This window comes from Balaenoptera musculus, chromosome 8, assembly GCF_009873245.2.
Source record: "Balaenoptera musculus isolate JJ_BM4_2016_0621 chromosome 8, mBalMus1.pri.v3, whole genome shotgun sequence".
NCBI lineage: Eukaryota > Metazoa > Chordata > Mammalia > Artiodactyla > Balaenopteridae > Balaenoptera > Balaenoptera musculus.
Window position 1 is genome coordinate 23,831,165 of NC_045792.1, and position 15,704 is coordinate 23,846,868.

Here is a 15,704-nt window from a genome sequence, read left to right on the forward strand (position 1 = left end):
AGAATATAGAGACCATGTTAGCCTGTTGGTTTAACCCTCCACCTCCACCAATCCTGTCCGTGCCCAAGAGTGTCCTGAGGAAGGCACCATCTGTCTTCCTGGCCCAAAAACCAAGAAACCAAAATAGCCTTGTTGAGCCAATACTCCAAGATCGCCAGGGAGATTATTTAACTTAAGACTTCACAGGGCTTTAGAGGCCATGCTCTGACTTTTTTTTTTTTTTTAAATTATTTATTTATTATTTATTTTTGGCTGTGTTGGGTCTTCGTTTCTGTGCGAGGGCTTTCTCTAGCTGCGGCAAGTGGGGGCCACAGTTCATCGCGGTGCACGGGCCTCTCACTATCGCAGTCTCTCTTGTTGCGGAGCACAGGCTCCAGACGCGCAGGCTCAGTGGTTGTGGCTCACGGGCCCAGTTGCTCCGCGGCATGTGGGATCTTCCCAGACCAGGGCTCGAACCCGTGTCCCCTGCATTGGCAGGCAGATTCTCAACCACTGCGCCATCAGGGAAGCCCAAACTCTGACTTTTCTTTTTCTCTTTTTCTCTCCTCCTCCCCCTACTCCTCACTATTTTTAAAACAAACTTTTTAATTGAATAGCTTACAGGAAAGGATACCAAACCTAAGTACTCAGTATTTTTCACAAAGTTAGCACTGTTCTAACATATAAATATCAATAGGCTGCAAGAATGTTCCTGGCAACATTGTTTCCAATGGTTACAAGCTGAGAGAAAAACCCTCCATCAACAATAGAATAAAGAAAATGTAGTATATTCATTTGATGGAATACTATATAGCAATGAAGAATGAATGAACCACAGCTCCATGTATCAACATGCATTCAACATGCCTTGAAAACACTGTGCTAAGTGAAATAAGCCAAACACAAAAGGACAAATGCTGTATGATCCCACTTATATGAAATACCTAGAAAAGGCAAATTCATGGATACAGAAAGAAGTTCCTATCCTTGGCAAAAAGCAGATTTGAGAGGCTAGCAAGAGATGGAAGGGGAGTTATTACTTAATGGATACAGAGATTCTGTTTGAGGTGATTAAAACATTATGGAAGTAGTTAGATGCTAGTAACAAACTTGTAGTCTTTTTTTTTTACATATATGCTATTTTATTTTATTTTATTTTTTATATTGGTGATACATCTAAATTTAGAATTTCTGGGTTATAGTTGTGCATCTATTTAGCTACAGTAGATTCTGCCCAAAAGTTTTCCAAAGTGGTTGTACCAATTTATACTCTCATCAGTAGTATATGAGATTACTGCATATCTATGCCAAGCCAACACTTGATATTGTCTCTTTTTTAATAAATTGTAACTAATCTTGCATATATAGTGATGTTTTATTGTGGTCTTAATTTGTGTATTTCTGTGCATTCCCAATGGCTGAGCACTTTTTCATATTGGGCATTTAAATATTCTCTTTTTATATTTAAAAAAAGAATATAAGTGCATGTTCAAGCTTTTACCCATTGGGAAGAAGGTTGTCTTTCCTGTCCTTCCCTCCTTCTTTTCTTTCTTCAGTCCTTTCCCTTCCCTTCCTCCCTCCTTCTCACCCTTTCTCTTCCGTTCTTCCACTCATTCTCTCACTCTTCCTTTCTTTTTTGACATCATTTAAGCATTCTATAAAAGGGCTTCGTATCATATGTGTATATATGTGTAAAGAAGTAAATTATGTTAATAATAAACTATTTACTAATCTCTTCCTTTATGGTTAGTTCTTTTTGTGTCTCTTAAGAAATTCTTTCCTACATCAGGTCATGAAGATATTTTTCTATGTTATCTTTATCATTTTACATTTCACATTTAGGTCTATTGTCCTTCTTGGATTGGTTTTTGTGTTTAGTGGAGATGAAAGTCAAGATTCATTTTTCTATATACATATCTAATTAATTGACCTAACACCATTCATTGAAAAAACTATCTTTTATACTTTATATAACAATGCACTTTTGTCATAAATCAGGAAACAATATTTGTGTAGGTCTGTTTCTAGACTCTCCAATCTATTCCATTGATCTATCTGGTTATCCTTACACCAATAACATATTCTTTCAATTACTTTACTACTATAATAAGTCTTGATATCCAACCCTCTTCTCCTTCAACTGTGATCTTCTTCAAGATCGTCATAGTCTTGCCTTTGCATTTCAATGTAAATTTAAGAATCGGCCTGTCAATTTTCACATACAAATATTACTGGCATTTTGATTGGAATTACATTAAACTTATCAGTAAATTTAAGGAAAATTGACAAGGTTATAATATTGGCTCTTTCAATATGAACACATTCCTCTATTTACTGGGTTTCTTTTTTTCTCTCAACAATGTTTTGTAGTTTTCTTTAGATTTGATTCAATTTATTTCCAGTTATTGATAGTTTTAATACTACTGTAACAACATCTTTCTTTTTTGCTTTTTATTTTTGTGTTTTTTAAATTGAAATATAATTGATATACAATATTATGTTAGTTTCAGCTGTATTACATAGTGATTTGACTTTGTGGCATCTTTCCTTAATTTCATTCCCTAATCGCTTTCTCCTAGTATATGGAAATGCTAAGTTTTTGCTAAAATTACTTATCAATTCTAATAATTTATTTGTATATACTTATGGAAATTCTACATAGCAATCATGTCATTTGCAAATAATGACTGTTTTCTTTCTTTTCAATTCGTATACTTTTATTTCTTTCATGGTCTTATTGCCCTGGCTAATATATCCAGTACATGCTCAATAGAAACAATGATAGCAGACATTCTTGTCTCATTACTTATCTCAGGGAGGAAGCTTTCAATATTTTGCCAGTGAGTAAGAGTTTAGAAGACACCTTTTATCAGGAAGGGAAGTTCCCTCTATTCTAATTTCCTAAGAGTATTTTTTTGTGATGAACAGTTTTGAAATTAGTCAAATATTTTTTTAGCAACTGTTGAGATGATTATATGATTTTTCTCTTTTATTATATAAATATGATGAATTACATTGATTGATTTTCTAATGTTAAACAATTCTTCAATTCCTGGAACAAACTCCACAAGGCCATGACATACTATTCTTTTCGTATATCACTAAATTAATTTTTTCATATTTTATTTATTAGAGTTGCTTCTGTTTTCATGAGGGAGATTAGTCTGTAATTTTTCTTTTTCGTAATATCCTTGTCAAGATTTGACATCAAAGTTATGCTGGCCTAATAAAATGAGTTGAGAAGTGTCTCTTTCTGTTCTATTTTTTGAAAGAGCTAGTTAAATTGGCAGGTTTTTTTTTTTTTTCTAAAATGTTTTTAAAAGTTACTAGTGAAGTCATTTGGAACTAGAGTTTTCTTTATGGAAGATTTAAAATAAGGATTAATTTCTTTAATAGTATGGAATTTTCCTATTTTATATTTTTTATGGTGGTTTTGGTAAATTTATTTTTTTCCTAAAAATTTTTCAATTTCATCTAAATTTTCAACTTTATTGGCTTAAAGTCAGTCAAAACATCATCTTATCATCATTGTAATATCTGTAGAACTTGTAGTAATGCCTCTTTTGTTATTTCTGATATAGTATTTTCTCATCTCCTGTTTTCCTGATCAGTCTTGCTAGAACTTTATCAATTTTATTAAAATTTTCAAAGAACCAAACTTTGACTTTGTTGATTTTCTTTATTGTACATTTATTTTCTACTTATTGATTTATGCACTTAACTTTTTCTTCCTTTAACTTTCTTTGGGATTATTTATTGTTCTTTTTTGCACTTTTTGGAAGGGATACTTAGATAATTGAATTTAAGCCTTAGTTTTTGAATATATTCATTTAAAACTATAAATTTATGAATTTAGGAGTTTAACACTTTATGTTCTGGATGCCTTAAATGCTCTCTTATACCTCCAAGTTACCATTTTGTAATTTTATCCAGATTTTATGCTTCTCACTGGGAATGTTAGTCTAATACATAGTGCTCTATCATAACCAGAAGCATCAATATGTTATAGATTTTAAAAAATCATAACCATCATGAGAACACATTGAAAAGTTTTAGAGGGTGGGTACCATCACACAATTTTAAACTTATTGGACTTTATTCAACAAAGTTCAACCACTGGAGACTTTTTATCAGGAGGGTCAAAGCTGCATTTTAGATGTTGGTTATTTATATAACTAATACTTACTGAGTCACTATTATGTTAGGAGGCATAATAGTAGTTAGGTATAGATTGTGGAATCAAACTGTCTACGTTTAAACATGAGCTCTGATACTTACTAACCATGTGGACTTCTTAGACAAATTATTTAACTTTTCGGAGCTTCTTCATCTGTAAAATAAGAAGAATATTAATACCTCATAAGTTTATTGTGGGGTATTTAATTAGACAATGTCTACTATATCTAGGACAATGCCTAGTACACAATAAAATAGGCAACACTTCATGATCTCTTAAGTAATATTAGTTATATTTTGGAGATAAGAAAACTGGGGTTTGGAGGTAAAGTAACTTTTCCAAGGTCACATAGCTTATAAACGATAGTATTAGGACTTGAATACAGGTCTAGACATCTCCAAATCCAGGGTCTTAATATAAATGAGTGTCAGATGAGTTGGTAGAAGATGAAGCATAGCAAAGCGACTTCCGCAATACTCCAAGAATAAAGCCACAGGGGCCTAAATTTAACTGGTGACAGTGCAAAAGGGAAAGCAGGGAGAAGACCTGAGAGGCATGACGAAGGAAGCACAGGACTTGGTGACTAATTAGATATGAGATGGGAGCGTAGGGCGAGAGAGTGAGGAATCAGATCTGAGTCATGGCGTTAAGCCTGAGTGACTAGAAAGTTGATGAGTCAAGAGACAGAAATAGGAGAGCCTAGAGGGGGAGTGAGTTTGGTAAGAGAGGTGTTATTCTCAGTTTTAGATGCATAGGGAGGGAGTCATCAGTTGCAGATGCAGAATCGGAGCCTGGAAAGAGGTCAAGTTGTAGAGCTCATCCCTGGAGAAGAGGCAGTTAAAGAGAGAATAAAGAGACAGGGACAGAACCCCAAGGGTAGAACCTTGGGACAGAGCCCATGTTTATTTATGGATGCTCTAGAAGTGAATAAATAGGCACATAGATAAGGGAACTGGTGGATATAATCTACTCAGACTTTCAGCAAGCCTTTGGCAAGATTCCATTTCAAAGACTATAAGAAATCAGGGCATGATGTGTACGTGAGGAAAATGGCTTTGTTAAGAGCGAAGAATGGGTGCAGAAACAGAAAATAAAGGATAAGGATAAATGGATAGTCTCTTCTTCAGGGAGATAAATATAAAGGATCATGCTAGGTCTTTACTAATGATCTTGATAAGAGCCTTTCCAATAACATCTCCATGTTTGCAGTTGACGTTAAATTATTCCCATAAGTTAAGTACCAAGCTGAAGAGATTAGACTGGGGGAGACCTTAGGAATTGTGTGGATGGGCAAAAACACAACAACTCTGCTGCCAACTCAGTCCCTTCAGCCTCCCTCTCCCCGTAGCTGAGGCCTGAGCTGCAATCTCCGTCCTAGTTTTGGGGCAAATCCCTCTGTAATCAGAGGGCCTTTAAGGAGTCTAGCCCAACCTCCTAGGCCTTAGCATCAGGTCTTCCCTCTTTCTGAGACCCAATGCCTACCCTAGGCCCCAGCTTTTGTACCTAGGTCAACACAATCCAGCAATTGTTTGTTAAGTACTGCTGTGTGTTAGGTGCCATATTGACTGCTGGTATAGTCTCAATCCCCAAGGAGCTGAATGAAAGTCCTTACCTTCATTACCTTACAGAGCCATTACTTATGGGCTGGGGAGCTACATTGCTTTTTCTACATGTTGTAGAGATAGTGTTAACCAAATATACATATGATCCTCTACATTTCCCAGCCACTCTTAAAGATAAGTTAGAGCCAAATGATTAGATTTACCTAATAGACTGTGAACTAATAGACAATGAGATTATGCCAACTAACACACCATTCCTCCTCAGGAGCTGGAGTCCTGTCTCTAAAGTCCATTTGGTTGATTGGGCCAGACCAGATATTTGAAGACAATGCTGCCTACAGACATTGTCCTCAAATATCACCTGATCCAAGAGCCAATATCTTACCTCTTCTACTCAGGACTCACTCTAAATCTGTGGGACTTGTCTCCTACTGCAGGCTTCCTTGAACTGGATCCTAGGTTCCTCTGGGCATCATTGTCAATAGAACTTTCTGCAATGATGGAGAAAACCTATATCTGCACTATCCAATATAGTAGCCACTAGCCACAGTGGTTATTAAGGACTTGAAAAGTGGCTAGAAAAAAATGAAGAACAGAATGTTTAATTTTATTTATTTTTAATTCATTTATATTTAAATTGTTACATGCAGCTACCATTTGGATAACACAGAATAAGCACCCCAGAGCACTGTCCACTGCAGGGCTGAATGTACTTCCCTTCATGTGTTCTGACATACTGTTGCTAAAACTTGCAAATACAACCAACTCATGAGAGAGGGTTAAGAAAAAACTGACAGGTTTGTTTTAACATGGGCAATGTTTAGGGATAAAATTCTATAACATTTAAATAAATTGAAGGATTTGGAGCCCAATCCAAAGAAGGAAACTTGGATTCCTGAAAGATTATTTCTGAGCTCCATGTCTGCTTGTTATAGCCCAAAAGATCTATAAAATATTGGGTAGCTGAAATCATACCAAGCATTAGTCTTGCTTTAAACTTAACTTCCCTTAAACTTAAAATTCTGTAAGAATTGAGACTTTTTTTCTCCTTTGGGGAAAAAAAAAACATACAGGAGAGCTATGAAAAGGAGGTCCAGAAGGAGGAGGAAGAAGCTTCCATTTGAGGAAAAACTTGAAGAATTCAAGATTCCTCTCTGTAGGTATAAAGAAGACATGACCAAAATCCATACAGTAAAGAACAATCTAAACCAAAGTTGCCAAATGTTCTTTTACCACATTCTAAGGTAAGAGATTAAAAGGAGAATAAAACCGTAGTGTGTGGTTTCTGAGTTGGAAGCAAACTTAGTGATTAAGGATCACTTAATTGCTGGAAACAGAGACCCATTCAGGCCAGTTTAAGGAAAGGGACTTCATATGAAGACACAACAGTCAATTTCACTCATGTACAAAAATAGGAAACAAGGCTTTGCCAGAACACAAGGGACCTAAAACTGGAATCTCAGGTGTTGAAATTTTTTGTGTGTCCCTCAGGGCAGAATGACCTCTTTCCCATCTTTGTTCCTCCCAGATCTGTCCTCTGCTTTCACACTTACTCTCTCTATATATACTCCATGGCTTTCCCACAACCCAGACTTATAGTCACAGCTTTAGCTTTCTGACCTCCATCTCCACCACACACCTTTCTCCTCCTATTCCCTCTGTCATCCAAGTCAATGTCTCAGTATCCAAGTCCCAGATTCCTGGAAGAGAGTCTGATTCTGCTTAGCTGGATTCCAGTGTTTACCTCTGTTTCCATCAGCTGTGGTTAGGATAAGCAGAGGCACAGCACAAAGGGCTGCTCTAAGAACTGGGGATGGGTTGGTTCTCTAAGAAGGATGAGGGGTGAGGAGGCGATGACTACTTTACAAAAGCCAAGGGAGGTTCAGTGATTTGCCTAAGGTCTTAATTCCTGTGATTTTTCCTATACCACACCCTGCGATACTTGAGTAATAATAGCAATAGTTACCACCTATTGAGTATTTACCACCTGGCAGACACCAAGCTGAGTGTTTTTGTTTTTGTTTCCACAAATGTTATCACATAAAATAGTCACATATTTTAGGAGTTAGGTTTGTTTTTTGTTTTGTTTTGGTTTGGTTTGGTTTTGGGTTGTTTTGGCCACGCTGCACAGCATGCGGGATCTTAGTTCTCCAACCAGGGATCAAACCCAAGCCCTCTGCAGTGGAAGCGTGGAATCTTAACCACTGGACCGCCAGGGAAGTCCCCTGGAGTTAGGTATTCTTGTTCTCTCCTTTCTACTTATAGAAAACTGATGCTCAGTGAAGTTAATTAGACTAAAGTCAAATATCTAGCATGTGGGAGAGCCAGGTTTGAACTCTGATATTTCCAAATCTAAAACCTTAACTTCTATGCTAGTCTGTTCTTTACTTCATATAATACATAATAGTTTATGGAATTTGTCATTTCAAAAGATGATAGAGACAGAAAATATAAATGTATTAGGATAACTTTTTGAGTTGCAGAATAGCCAGTAAACTAGGGCTACCAAGGGGATCCCCATATCTGTAAACACAAGATCAAAGACCTGCTCCACCATTCTGTCATTGATTTCCAGTTTCCAGCAAAGCACATAATAAGCATATAATGCATTTTTTTTGAGAGGGAAAGAAAAAAAAAAGGAAGACAGGTATCAGGGATGACAACTATTCATTCTAACAGTGGATCCCTTAAGGTATCTGCTACCAGTAGATAGATTTCTGAGCTAGACAAAACCAATCCGGGAAACTTAAATTTCCATTTAAGGGACAACTCAAGGTAGTTGGGAAACACAAAAAGAAGATTCAACTGTCAAAGCCATCAAACACTGTGGAAGTGCAGTAATCAAGGTGTATACTAGATATTAAGGAAGCCCTAAGGGTTATCTAGTAGGACTCATCCAGACAATGGTGGAGGGCTTCGCATTTCAGGAAGGAGGGACGGCATGAGCAAAGGCATAGACTTAACATATATACGCTATTGATACTATGTATAAAATAGATAACTAATGAGAACCTACTGTATAGCATAGGGAACTCTACTCAATGCTCTGTGGTGACCTAAATGGGAAGGAAATCCAAAAAAGAGGAGATATATGTTATACACATAGCTGATTCACTTTGCTGTACAGTAGAAACTAACACAACATTGTAAAGCAGCTATACTCCAATTTAAAAAAAAAAAAAAAACACAGCAGAGGCTAAGTGTAAACCAGGGGAGGCGTGGCCACAAGCAGCTCACTGTTACTGAGGATGAAGATTAGAGGGGGCGGCGCTGGGAGGTGAGTGTGGAGGAATTGGCAGGAGCAGATCATGAGGGCCTTTTCCACCATGTTAAGCAGCTTGGACTTTATCCAAGTGATTAAAGCAGAAGAAGAACAGGGTCAGATTCATGTTTTAAAAATAGATCTTCCTGGTCTGAGGAGGACTGATTTGACAAGGAAGGCCTAGGGGCCCGGAGACCTACTGGGAATCCAGGCAAGAAATGGTGAGGGCCTGAACTGGGGCAGAAGTTCTGGGGAGAATGGAGGGAAGGATTTTGAGAAATACTCAGTAGGTTAAATTGGTAGGACTGGTAACTGATGGTGATTAGAGACAAAGGAAAGGGGGTGACAAGGATTCCAAACATTCTGACTTGGAGCTGCATAGATGAAGGAGTCAGTCACTAGAGAGGGAAGTGAGGAGGGGCAGGCTGAGGGGAGAAGATGTTGGGTCCATACTTGATACATCAAGGAGCTGATGATACTCGTTGGAGAAGATGTCTGGAAGAAGTTCAGGGCAGAGGCTGGACTTGAAGATGCAGATTTGGGAGACACCTGTTAGACCCTGAGCAGGTGAGGTCATCTTTGGAGAGCATATCAAGTCAGAAGGGAAAAGGGCCAAGAACTGAACTACAAAGAAGACCAGACTTTCAAGGGGAGGTTGAAGAAAAAGAGCAAAAGGAGACAAAGACAGAATAAGCAGAGAATACAAGGCTGACAGTCAAAGGGGGTGGAGTAGAGAGTCTTGCAAATGCAGGAGAGACCAAAGGTCAAATACAGTAGAAAGATCCAGTGAGGTCAGGAGCAAAGTTTATTCTTTGGATTTGGCAATTAGCAAGTCATTGGTAATCATATGGAGACAGTATCCATAAATCAGTGGGGGTGGGGGAAGTGGGAGCAGGTTTCAATGGATGAAGGAGATAGTGGAGGTCAGTAGAGGGAAGGGGAGACAGTGATCACCCATGTTAACATTCACGGCCATGAGGTCCAAGTATCCAAGAGAAAGCCAAGTGCAAAGCGGTTAGTTAGAAATGGTGAATATACAAGCACTAGTGGCTTTGCAAAGAACACTTTCTCTGTGGTAGTGGAAATGCAAATCAGATTGCAAAGGGGAAAAGGTTGCTGGTGGTGGGATTGTAGAGGCTTAATGAGCTGATTGGTAATTTGAAATAGAAAAGCATGAGGAAAATAGAATGAAAGACAAAAGGGGAAGTAGGGTCAAGCTGGTCTTGTGTTTGCTTGCTTGAGTTTTTGCTTTGCTTTCCAGTAGGGGTAACCTGAACATGTTGACAGACATATAGGAAGGAGAAATTATATGGGGAGGGTGATAACTAATGAAACAAGAACTCAAAGGAGACTGGAGGAGATGGAATCATGAGCATTGCTCAGAAGATTTAGCCTTGAAGTTTGGAAGAACAGTTCTTTTTGGACAAGGTGAGAACATAAGAATAGAGGCACGCATGTACAGACATGGAAAAGAAGAACTAGCTGTGGTGGCCTCAGCCTTCTTAGTAAAGGAGGTAAAGTAACCTCTACTTAGGGTAGGTGTGTGAGCTTGAAGAGACTTGAGCCTGACATAACACCAGGGCAGGGAGGAGCAGGGGGGCACGGGGGACATTAGGGAGCCATCAAGTGATGAGTAAAAGCATTTACTAAGTCAGAGAAGGGACTCACTTAAAATTAGACCAGTGTTAGTAATAGAATCAAAGGCCATAAGAAAAGTCCACTGAAACAAGAAAGTAAGAAGTTGTGATTAAGAGATTCATCAAAATTACACAAAATTGGAGGCACAGACTAAAAGAAAAAGTTTGCAAAAGGCCCATTTACAAATAATATAAAGAACTTATAACTTTCCAGAGACAGTTGACCCTCCTTTCTCACCTCCCCCTCCAAAGAAAAAGCTCTACTGGTGCTGATATTGGGCCACTTGGGAGGAAGAGTATGAAAACCAGGGGAATCAACACTTCTGCCCATCAAACAGTACAGGTCTTGGCAGCTTTAGCCTCACCAGCCCCTCACCGGCCAGGTCAATTCATCAGACATTATTGAGCACCTTCAAAGTGTCAGCACTGGGCTAAGTGCTTTTAGAGATGGTGGGGAGAACAACACGAAGAGATGCTCTCCTTAGCTTTACCGTGTGGCACAAGGACTTGTAATCTAGTGCTCAGCCTCTTCCCAGAGGGGTCCCCAGGGCCCATTTCTAGTTATGCCCACAACCAGCCAACAAACACTAAACCTTCCCTTGGACAGAACCGGGAAACTGGAAGGGGATTTTCTTCCCCTGAGATCTGCCTTATAGGACCAGCCCCTATAATAATGGTCCATCATTATTACTGGCTGCTTAAAATATCAGAAGACACATTCTAAGGATGAATCAGTTAATAATAAGGAAATACCCATGGCAGGCAGAGAGGCTGCCAAACATACATGAGTGAGTACAACCCACAACGTGGTTATGCTGAGGACTCTGGACCCCTCTCTAGAAGCTCCCTGGGTCTGGCTTCCAAGTGTTCTGACCACACAAACCAGCTCTGTCACTAGTTTTTCTTGTTCCCCAGAAGTCTCCATAATTACCTCACACAAGAGCCAATCACATAAAAAAGCCAATGCAAAAATACATGTAGATTTTGTCAGAACTGATATTTAATTACCATGACAGCTTATATTCAAGATACGTGCTGGGAAGTGAGTACTTCCATGCAAATTCCAGAGAGCTGACTGCATCTTAGCCCCAGCTCTGCCTTCTCTGGCATCTCAAAATAACAGCTACCACTTCTTCTACCTTCTCTGTCTAAATCCTGCCTTTTCTTTAGAGCCCATCTTCTCCATGAGGCCTCCAATGTCACTCTAGTCCAGCTCACACCAAATCTATCTGCTGACCTGCTATAACATAAGTGTGACATGTTTCATTTTCTAATGTAATCATTTTCTGATGATTTCATTTCCCTAATTTTTAAATCTCTCAATCAATTTAAACTTCTGAATGGAGAAACAATTTTCTTATTTCCCCCCCCCCAGGGATTATGACTTAATGTTTCTCACTCATTCATTCAACATTTTTTGAGCACCAGCTATCCTGGGTTCTGGGAATGCAACAGTGAACCAGAAAGTCCTGCCCTCAGGGGGCTTAATGTGAGGGACAGAAAAGGAAATTGACTATTTTAGATAAGATTTATTAGGTGCCAAGATAGGGAAGCACCAGGTGAACCCTGAATCCTAATAGAGATTGTGTCTCTATTACACAATCTTCATCTCTTTGCTGAATTCTTTCTTCAAAGAAGACAAGGACAAGGTCCTTATTCCAGGCGTTCCACTGCCAGCATCAAAGGGATGGGCAAACTACCATTCCCAGGCCAAATCTGGCTGACCACTTGTTTTTATAAATAACATTTTCTGAAAACACAGCCACATTCATTCACTTATGTATTGTCTGTGGATTCTTTCAGTCTACAATGGCAGTGTTGAGTAGTTGTGACAGAAAATGTTAGGGCCTGCAAAATATAACATATTTACTATCTGGCCCTTTACAGAAAATGTTTGTGGATCCTCAGTCTAGAATTTTAATTTTGCCCATTTTCAATGTAAAACAAGGTGTTTTGTTTTAAAACAGTTAATGGTTAATTAAATTTATTACTATTTTATTCATTTCTATTCTCACCATCATATCTAGTATTCCAGATCTTCTCTCTGGATTCTTCTACTTTTTCTTTAATAATTCCTGTGTGTGGTTGGTACATTCTCTCTGTTTTTGCTTAGAGAATGATAGTTTAGCTGGCTATAAAATTTTAAGTTAATGGTCAATTTTCCTTAGCACTTGGAAGATTTTACTCCCTTGTTTTCCTTCTTCTGTTATTGCAAATAAGATAACAGCTATGAGTTTAATTGTTATTCCTGGTAAAACAGGATGTTGTCTCTCTGATAGCTTTAATATTTCTCTTCATGTTCTGTAGTTTAACTATAAATCCAAGTGTGTATTTATCTTTATTCTGCTCAGTAATCCAGATGCATTTTAAACTGGAGGATTCATGTCTTTCTGAAAAAAAACTCAGCTATTTTTTTCTTCAAATATTGCTTCTCTGTCATTACCTCCATTCATTTACAAGATTTCTAACTAGTTTTGTTTCATGGCCTTCTATTCTTCTTTTTTGTCATTTCTTCCTAGTTTGTTTCATATTTTTTGTTTATTCTTAATGGATGTTACTTACTTTTATCTCTGTGAGGATTTTAAACATACGTCATTTTAATAAAACTTTGTTAGATCCATATACTTAACTTCTTTTGGAGTTAATTCGTGTTCTGGTTATTTATTTTATTGGCTCTTTTTCTTGCCATCAGATTTCTTCATGTGTTTTAGAATTTGGTTTGCAGGGATCATTTTGATTGGGATGTTTTGTTGTTGTTGTTGTTGTTATTGAATTTTTCTTCTCTGCTTCCCTATCTGGTAATTTAGTGCTTGCCTCCACTTGATTCCCTGGGCCCAAGTCCAGAACCAAGGTTGTATAATATTATTGCTGGATCTGGAGTGATGCTAAGGATATCACAGATGCAGACATGAATTCAGAGGTGGCTTGACATAGTACCTGCTCACAAAGCTATGTTCATTTTCTTCCAACTCCCTGGGGCCACAGCTTCCTATCAAACAGTGGTTCTTAAAGTGTGTTCCTGGAGCAATAGCATCTGAATCCCTGGAAACTAGTGAGAAGTGCAAATCCTTCCCCCAGACCTACTGAATTAACACTCTGGGGATGGGGTTCAGCAATTTAAGTTCTCCTGATGGTTCTGACGCACACTCGCTGCAATCAGCCTCCAGGCAACTTAGCCAGTGATTGCTTTTTCAGCCTCCTTGTGTGAAGGGGGACATTCACCCAAGTCAGCTCCATACTTCAAACAGTGAGCATGATACTGTGCCCCATCTCATCACCGTTTCCTGCCCTTTGTTTTTTTTCTGCCCTGCTTGTGTTCTCTTCTAGATCTAGTTCACAGATATGTTTATCTTATTTTTGAGCCAACTGATTTCTTGTTGGCTTCCTCTCTCATATTTTATTTGTTATTTCTGTTTTTGGGGCAAAGGGAGAGTACTAAAACTTGAACTTACAAAGACATCCTTAAAGAAGTCCAAAAACCTAATCCACACTCACCTTTTGGATTCTATAACTACAACATTACCTTATTCATTATACACTATCTGACTGGCTAACCTAAATATTGGCTGCATTCATATACCACATACATTTCACCAGTCTTTGTGATCTTGGTCAAAAAGCTATTCATCTATAACACAGTAATGATAACTCCCTGGAAGTCTTAATGTGAGCACTAAATCCAATGCCATTTGTAAAATAAACTAGTATAGTGCCTGGCTCATAACTGGTTCTCAATTGTTATTAATCTCTTCCCTTTCTGAATCTTTTTGAACTAAGTTTAATTTAAACATTAATATTTAGACTACCTGGTTTCCAGTTCACTTACCAATTTGATTTTGATCCAAACTCCTTTTGTCACAATCCCAATTTCACCAGAACATAATAATATCCTAAAAGAGAAATATTAAGAGGTTCCTTCCCAGCTGTAAAGCACAGATCCCCACCCCCCTCACTCCAGTGGCTGGAGAAATGTGGTCATTGACAACAGCATGTTATACACAATCTTAGAAGTGATGAATGCTTACAGCCCTGCTCCACATGGAACCCCCAGACCAGAAAAATGACAGGGATAACAATAACAATAACAGTAGTGATGACATTGATGATAGTAAGTATGCCAAGCACTGTTCTAAGCACTTGACATGTGATAACTCAATCTTCACAAGAGTATCTAAGGCAGTTACTATTATTATCCCTGTTTAACAGATGAGGAAATTAGTTACAGAAAAGTTAAATAACTTGTCCAAGTTCGCCCAGCTAATAAGTTGCAGAACTAGGATTTAAACCAGGCAATGTGACCAGGCACTCAACCTACAGTGAATCCTAAGAATGAGTAATAATCTCCTCAGTCAGTGATCTGGGTCTAACCCTCTTCATTTTGCAGCTCTGATTATTCACAGCCATCAGATCACATTTTTATTCAGTTTCAGCAGCTGGATTCTACCCAGGCTCTGTTTCCATCAACAATTTGCAGCAGGTCTCCAGGAAACAGGGAAGAACAGCCCCCTCAGGCAAAATCAGTGGATACTCAGGACATTTCCCTGGTGGAAACGTGCTGCTGTCTTGATGAATGTCTCTTGAAGCCACTGGCCACCTGTCCTTGAGTATTTTCAGCCTCTTTGTTCCTTTCTCTCTGCTGTGGGTCTGTCTCGGCCTAGCCTTCTCTTTGACCAACTCTGCCTGTTTTTGTCACTCTCTTTTTGTTTCTTTAGCAAATTATTTTCACAATGTGGTAACAACTTCCCACCTGCAGTGGCACCACCTATATAGAAAAGAATGAGTCTACAGGGACTTCCCTGGTGGCACAGTGGTTAAGAATCCGCCTGCCAATGCAGGGGACTCAGGTTCGATCCCTGGTCCGAGAAGATCCCACATGCCGTGGAGCAACTAAGCCCATGCACCACAACTACTGAACCTGTGCTCAAGAGCCCGTGAGCCACAACTACTGAGCTCGTGTGCTACAGCTACTGAAGCCCGTGTGCCTAGAGCCCGTGCTCCGCAACAAGAGAAGCCACTGCAACGAGAAGCCCGCACATCGCAATGAAGAGTAGCCCCCGCTCGCCACAACTAGAGAAAGCCCTCACGCA